General features: G+C 44.6%; 1 non-coding gene across 1 annotated transcript; it reads right to left on the reverse strand.

The window, feature by feature from the left end:
• Positions 1 to 4984: 4984 nt before the first annotated feature.
• On the reverse strand, positions 4985 to 5197 carry LOC112303137 (small nucleolar RNA U3). The gene has a single exon (XR_002974621.2). It is a non-coding gene; the product is annotated as a small nucleolar RNA U3 (small nucleolar RNA).
• Positions 5198 to 7280: the final 2083 nt, after the last annotated feature.

Raw genomic sequence — 7280 nt, forward strand, 5'->3', positions numbered from 1 at the left:
GCACTTCATTAATTTGTTCTTTGCCTTAAGAATATAATGATTTAACTACTGTATATACTAAAATAGTCAACTTTAGTTCCATTATTAACATACTTGGCTTTAGTAAAACTACACTAATTCAATATTTGAAAATAGAATGTACAGTTCAGATTATAAATCAGTAGATTACAGTAATGCACTACCCGTGTAGAGCTGATTTGAAAAGTGAAATAATTCCTTGCAGGAGGTTTGTGTACAGCACAGCCTCTATCTTTGAAGAGGTATATTTATTAAAAATTTAGAAAAACCATAACTTAAACTGAAATTTCCTTTTATTATCAAGGGCTTTTATGGTGTGCATAATCATGTAACTTAAATATCTGTACTGTTCAAAACATAACCAAAACAGCCCCGGCCAGTGTGGCTCAGTTGGCTGGAGTGTCATCCTGCTCAGCGAAAGGTCACCAGTCCCGTTCCAGTCAGGGCGCGTGCCCGGGTAGCAGGCTCCATCCCGGCTGGGACGCACGCAGGAGATGGCCAATCGTGCTTCTCTCTCACATCTGTGTTTGTCTCTCTCCCTTCCCTTCATTCTCTCAAATGAGAATAGAATAAACTTTTTAAAAAAACTTAACCAAAATGGTTTACTCAATAATAAAAAGAAAATTCACTTATTCACCTAGCTGTTCAAAATACACCTTAAAACGACTGTGGTGGATATAAATGGCTGAGTGGAATTCCATCCCATTAATTTAGCTACAAATTCTTAATTGTCAGACAATAAGAAAATTTCTAATTTTTTGCTAGTATAAACAGTTTGCTCACTTCCTTAATTATTTCCCTGAGATAGATTTCTAGAAGAATCACTGGGTCAAGGGAATGTATATCCCAGTGTTTTATATTTATTGCCAAGTTGCCTTCCAGAAAGGCCTAGCCAGTTACACATTCTCACCTACGGTTCAGGAAAGAAAGTTCTTACCTCCTTCACATACTCACTAGCACAGGGTGCTATTCTAGGCCAGATGAACTCTGAACGTTCTTCTCAGGTGCCTGAAAAAATGCCTTCACTAACTGTAGGCTTAGACTTTAACGTACACCCCTAGAGACTGGCTGGTGGGGGCAGGGCAGTGGGCCTTCTACAGAAGCTTTGGTGCAACCCAGGGTCTGCGTAACTGTTCCCAAGGGGACAGATTTAGCTCTGATTCCCGTGTTTTGCCCTGCTACTCATCTCCAGTTCCCCCAGATGCTCTCGCAGTTGCTTCCTCTTAGGGCATGACTGTGCCTGACCCCACACTGAGTTTAAATGGCTCAGTTAATCTGTACCCCTCCCTCCCAGGCATGAGGTCCACGAGGGCAGGAAGCACACCTGTCTTGTCCGCCACTGAATTTCCAGTGCCAGGCTTGTGGTGGCACCTTGTTTAGGGAAGAGATAGGAGAGACTGAGAATCAGAAGCCACTGAAGGGTTGACTAGACACCTCAGCGCCTGCTAGTTATCTCTGCCTAATCCTCATTCTTCCACATCCGGCCTGTGATTAGCCAACTTTTGTCTCTCCAAACCATTTCCTCCTCCCTATTCCCCTGTGCTCCTCTGCCTAGTTCAAGGTCCATTACACTAATCACTTGAACAGTTAGCTCACTCCTTAGCCTGTTGCTTTGCTTCCCATGTCGCCTCTGGCTTAGTTCATTGTTTCTCTCATTTCATGTTTTTCTTTTGAACATAAAGATCTGATTCCATGGTACCCCTGCTTATAAACCTTTGAGGATTCTCGTTCATTCCAGAATCACCAACTCCCTTCGAGGGAGTTTTTTTGGGCCCTTCACCACATTACTTTGGCCTAATCTTCTACCAGGACTCTGATAACCCTATGTAAAGACATAAAACTTATGAAAATGACCCTTGAAGAATCCACCTGTTTCTGCTTCTCTTTGCGCACGCTCCTTCCTGCACCTGAAATGCTTTCACCTCTGCTCTGAATTTCCATTCTGTTTAAGGCCCAACTCAATGGTCACCTTCTCTATGACTCTTACCCTATATCTCTAGAAAAAACTCACTGCTACTTCATTTCTCCTCCCATATTCTTTGTTCGCATTTTTACAAAATGTTTTTTCTCTAATGGTATTATATTCGGTTGGTTACTAGTGCCTTACTAACATTTGTGACTTGCTTAAGGGCAGCAATGTGTCATCTTCATCTTTGTATTTCTTGGGCCCAGAAGCACCTGCCGCATGGTGAGTGTTTGTAGCAGAAACTCCTAGTCGCTTACTACAGCACTCATTCATGATCCCATTTGGGTAGCAGTGTACTCAGCTAAAAGATGGCATTTCCCAGATTCCTTTGTACCTGGGTGTGTTTGTGTGATTAGGTTCAGAATATTAAAATGTACATGGAAGTGTTATGTGGGACTTCCTGAAATAGTCTCCCTTAAATAGAAGGGAAATACCCTTCTCATTCTTCATCTCCATGTCCACTTAGAAGGCAAATGTGATAGCTGTAGCTTGAAAAGGAGCATTGAACAATAAGGGACTTTAGGTCCCTGGTGACTGGAAAGATGCCATACTAACTCTGGTTTCCCTACTTCTGGACTTCTGTTACCCTCAGAAAAAACATACTGTTATTACTTTTGTCTGTTATATGCAGCGAGACATAATCCAGAATGCTTCAGTATTCAATAAATGTTTTTTAAATGTTGAGTTACTCCTAAATTATGTGATATCTATTTTATCTTACCCACCAACAAACTTGGAACAAGATTTACCACTTCAGCCCTGGCTGGTGGGACTCAATTGGTTGAAGCTTCATCCCGTAACCAAAAGGTTGTGGGTTTGATTCCTGGTCAGGGCACATACCCAGGTTGTGGGTTTGATTCCTGGTCAGGCATGTGCAACCCCTGGTCTGGACACGGACAATCCCTGGTCCAGGGGCAGACCCCCATGTAGAGGAGTCAACTAATCAATGTTTCTCGCTTTCATAGATGTTTCTCTCTCTCCCTTCCTCTCTCTCTAAAAGCATGAGGGAAAAAAAGTCCTTGGGTAAGGATTAAAGAAGAAAAAGATTTACCACTTCATTATATCAATTTATCATCACAGGTTTCTTGCAACATTCATTTCTCTGACCTTTTTACTTGAGCTTTGGTCTGTCTTTATTTTTTAAATTGTTTTTGCCTGTATTTTATAAATTTTGTAAAGTTGATTCAAAGTTGTCTAAGATATAGGTGGGATAAAAAATTATACATGAATCAACTTGAAATTTAAAGTGTAGATAATTAAAGCTGAAAGTCCAAGACTGGGGAGCAGTAGAAGCACACCTACGTTCTTAGAAACTCAGCTCTGTTGTTCCCCAGCCTCCCCCACAGGGATCATCTAGGCAGACTTCCTCTATTCAAGATTTCTCAATGTCTTGCACTGTGACACCATACTCAGACACACCCCACCCCCAAAGGAAGTTGAGTCTTGGTAAATGCGTGTGGCAGATACTGATAGGAAGGCTGAATTAGGGGTGAGAGGAGGTGAAAAAGGTTGACTGTTGAAAGGTGTATAAAATCAAATAGGGTGGGGAGCACCAACCAGGGGTTAGGGAGTGAGTGGCCAAAGATCACGTGGCTAACGTTTTAGCTATAATTTTTTCATTCTCAAGCAATAGAAGATAATCTTGAGGAGCTTAAACAAAAAAGGAAGAATTCATGGGAAGGCTAGTGGTGTTGCCTCTGGCACCCATGGAAGAGTTTCAGGTACTATATATTGAATTCTCATTATGGAAGGTGAGACTGACTTCCCACAGACCACACCCTTCCACCCCACCCACCCCAACCTCTCAATTATCGTAATGGATATGTTCTCTATTCTGCACAATTCTATTATTCCCAGTTACTAAATGTCTCATATTCATCCATTCGCCTGGCTTTCCATATACTTATTGCTAACCAGTCCCAGAGTGATATAAATCCCTCAGTGTGTTCGAACACAATGGATGTTCTATCTATCAGTTTCATCATCTTGAAGAAGTCTTTCCCGGTGCTTCTGACCTGAGTCAGTCTGTACAGGCTGCTCTTTGGGCTGCTCTATAGGGTGGTCATGGGGTCTCACTTGGCCATCATCTTGGGGAGCGGGGCAGAAGAAAGCTACTTGGAAGTCCCATGCGCATATGTGGGGCAGATCAACTGACGACTTGCCACAGGCTGGTCTGGCTGGGTCAATTCACTGGGAAACCTCTTGACGTCAGTATCTGTAGGTCTTTCTCTTGGCTTGGTCAGATTTCACAGAAAAGTTTCCTTGCACAGTGTGCTGTGCAGACGGCATAAGGCTGCCTGCCAGTGTTCTGGCTACAGGAGGAGAAAAGACAGATGATGGCCTCCTCGTTTAGTAGGTAGGGTGCTTCTGCTTAAACACCCTGTTTCCGATGGGACACCTGTGCCCTCCACTGTGGCTGATGTCTCCCGGTTCAGAAAACCTGTTTCATCCTTTTTTTAGTCCTCACCTGAGGACATGCTCATTGATTTCAGAGAGAGGGGAAGGGCAGGAAAGAGAGAGAGAGAGAGAGAGAGAGAAACATCAATGTGTGAGAGAAACATCGATGGGCCACCTCCCACACATGCTGCTGGTGGAAACTGAACCCGAAACCCAGGCATGTGCCCTGACCAGAAATTGTACTGGTGACCTTTCAGTGTACGGGATGATACTCCAACCAACTGAGCCACTCTAGCCAGGGCTGTTTTATTCTTCCTTTTTCTTTTTCTAAAGATTTTATTTATTTTTTAGAAAGAAGGGGAGAGAAACATCGATGTGTGAGAGAAACATCCATCGGTTGCCTCTCACCTGCTCCCAAGCGGGGACCTGGCCTACAACCCAGGCATGTGCCCTGACCTGGAATCAAACCAGCGCTCAATCCACTCAGCCACACCAGCCAGGGCTCATCCTTTCTTAATGGAGGTCTCTAGTGTCTTCTGCTAGGGTGGAGGAGGGACACTCCCTAAGGACAGTTGGGGAGAGATTGGCTTCTTTTTTTTTTTTTCTACTTAGACTGGGTTCTCTCCCTCTTACTCTTCCAAAGGAAGAGACAAATGATCATCGATGGCTATTGGCAGCTGCAGAAGCAACACCAAAGCCAGCTTCATGCTCAGGAGAGAAGGCTGCGCCTCCTCCTCGTGGTTTCGGGTGCTCTCCACGTTCAGAGAAACTTCTCCAGTAATAAACTATAGAAATGATCCCTGAAAGTATAGTCTTGAGATTGGCTTCTTAAATAGACATTTAATCAGTCCTGTTTTCAAACCCACCTTTAACCTTCCTTCAAGTGTGTGGTTCCTGGTGCCTCCAATATCAAGCCTTTTGGAATTTCTACGATGTAAATGGGTTGTTTATTGGCTTCACACACAGCCAGTTTGGGGCTCAGTTGTCTCGGGTCTCCTAACTTAGTTATCACTCAGCCATCTGCTTTCCAGCTCCCAAAATTTTGTTGCTCTAAATTCTCCAAAGTTCCCTTTATTCTTGTTCATTTTTGCCTTTTTATAAACTCCTCCACTGTCATTTTAGTGGATTTCAGGATGGAAATATTAATTGATTTCTACTGACTTTTTGTTGTTTTAAATTTTATGTAGAGAAATACTTTTGACTCTCTCAACGCCCAGTCCAAAAATGCCGGGGAAGAGAGCATTGGTCCAGTCTGAGTCAGGTGTTCCCCCTAGACCCATCAATTTTGGCAAGGAGAGTAGAGCACCAGGGTTAGTCTGAAAGCAGATCCCTGTCCCAACCAGGCCAAATAGTGTGTGTGTGGTGGGGGGGAGTCTTATTTTACTAACATGGAAGCTCCCACAGGTCGTGGAGAAACAGAAGAGAAATCCTTAGGAAAGGGCTCTAGACAGATGGTCCCCTAGGATCTACTACAGTTAGAAAATAGAAGATTGAAATATGGGGCTCTTTTTGTCCCCCCCCCTTTTTTTTCGTCAGTTGTAATGAGGGGGACATGAGAGGGAGAGGCCAGGAGGAGAGAGAGCCCCTCTCAGCTCCTGGGATAGGAGTTGGGTGTCCACATGAAACTTCCGAGTCTCTGCTTCTACTGAATTAGATGAGGGAGAAGATGGCCTAGAAACACAAGCAAGCTGGTGCAGGCAGGGGGACCCTGGGGAGGTCTCCAAGAGGGCGCTGAAAGGGAAGGCCATGGGAGAAACACTGGCCTGAGAGCCTGTCGGAAAAGTGAGGCCCATGTTCTGTCGTCCTCCCGTCTGCTGCCCTATAGCTCCCTGTGTAATAGGGGCTGGGTGGAGGAAGCCACTTAGGACCTGAGAGAGCACAGTCTGTTTGAGAATCTGGTCAGAATGACCCTCTCCTGAGAATTAATTTCCTGAGTTGACAGAGATGGTCCCAAATGTCTCATCTGTAGTGTTCTGTTCTTTTCTCTCCCTACAGATTCAGCAAGTACACGTTTATGGATGTCTCTAACCCCTTCACTCTTGCCTGAGCGCTCTGGTTACTTCGGTCCCACATGTCCACCTTCCCAATGGAAAGTGCCACTTTGCTGTCTGGCCAACACTGGCCCTAAATCTTACTGGTCCAAATTGACGTCATCCTTCTTCCACCTCCCAGGCTTGAAATCAGGAGTTATTTTCAACTCTCCCTTGGCACAAGTAACAGTTAGTCAACACAGCATAATCACCAGCTGCTGGTAATGGCTTTCACACTCATCCCATTGATGTGAGACGACAGTGGGTGTGCAACCTGTCGTACAGACCAGGCAGAACAGAACCCCACCCGGAATGGCTGGCGCCAGCATGGAAGTCTGTTAGGGACATCAAAAGTGTGTGACAGTGGGACAGGATCAGGGGCCATGGAAGGAAATAGGGAGATATGGTTAATGTCAATGCCAGAGTCCCAGGATAAGAGGGGTCAGACAAGTGGGACAAATGTAAGAATTCAAGTCATGAGTTCTTACAAAAAGCTGAGTTAGTGGGCGTTCTTAGGATGGAGCAGGGAGCTCTGACTGGCTTCTAGGGACAGAGTTTTTCTTGCTGGGGGTGGGGTATTTCCCACTTGGAAAGATCCAGGCCTAGGGAACTATGCACCCCTAACACATTCCCTTCTTTCCATCGTCCTGCCTCCATCCCAGGTCTGACTAATCTCTTGCCTGAAATGTGGGAGTGGTTTCTCTTCATCTCTTTACCTGGTATCAGGTGGTTAATGTACAATTAACCTTTATCGCACACCAGCTAAGGCCCTTTGCGCACTTGATCACATTCGTCCTGGCAGCCACTCGGAGATAGATAGTGACATCTGACGTTTGTTCAGTCTTTGGTTTTCATTTTATTTTCATGAA

Source organism: Desmodus rotundus, chromosome 5, assembly GCF_022682495.2.
Source record: "Desmodus rotundus isolate HL8 chromosome 5, HLdesRot8A.1, whole genome shotgun sequence".
In the NCBI taxonomy this organism is placed as follows: domain Eukaryota; kingdom Metazoa; phylum Chordata; class Mammalia; order Chiroptera; family Phyllostomidae; genus Desmodus; species Desmodus rotundus.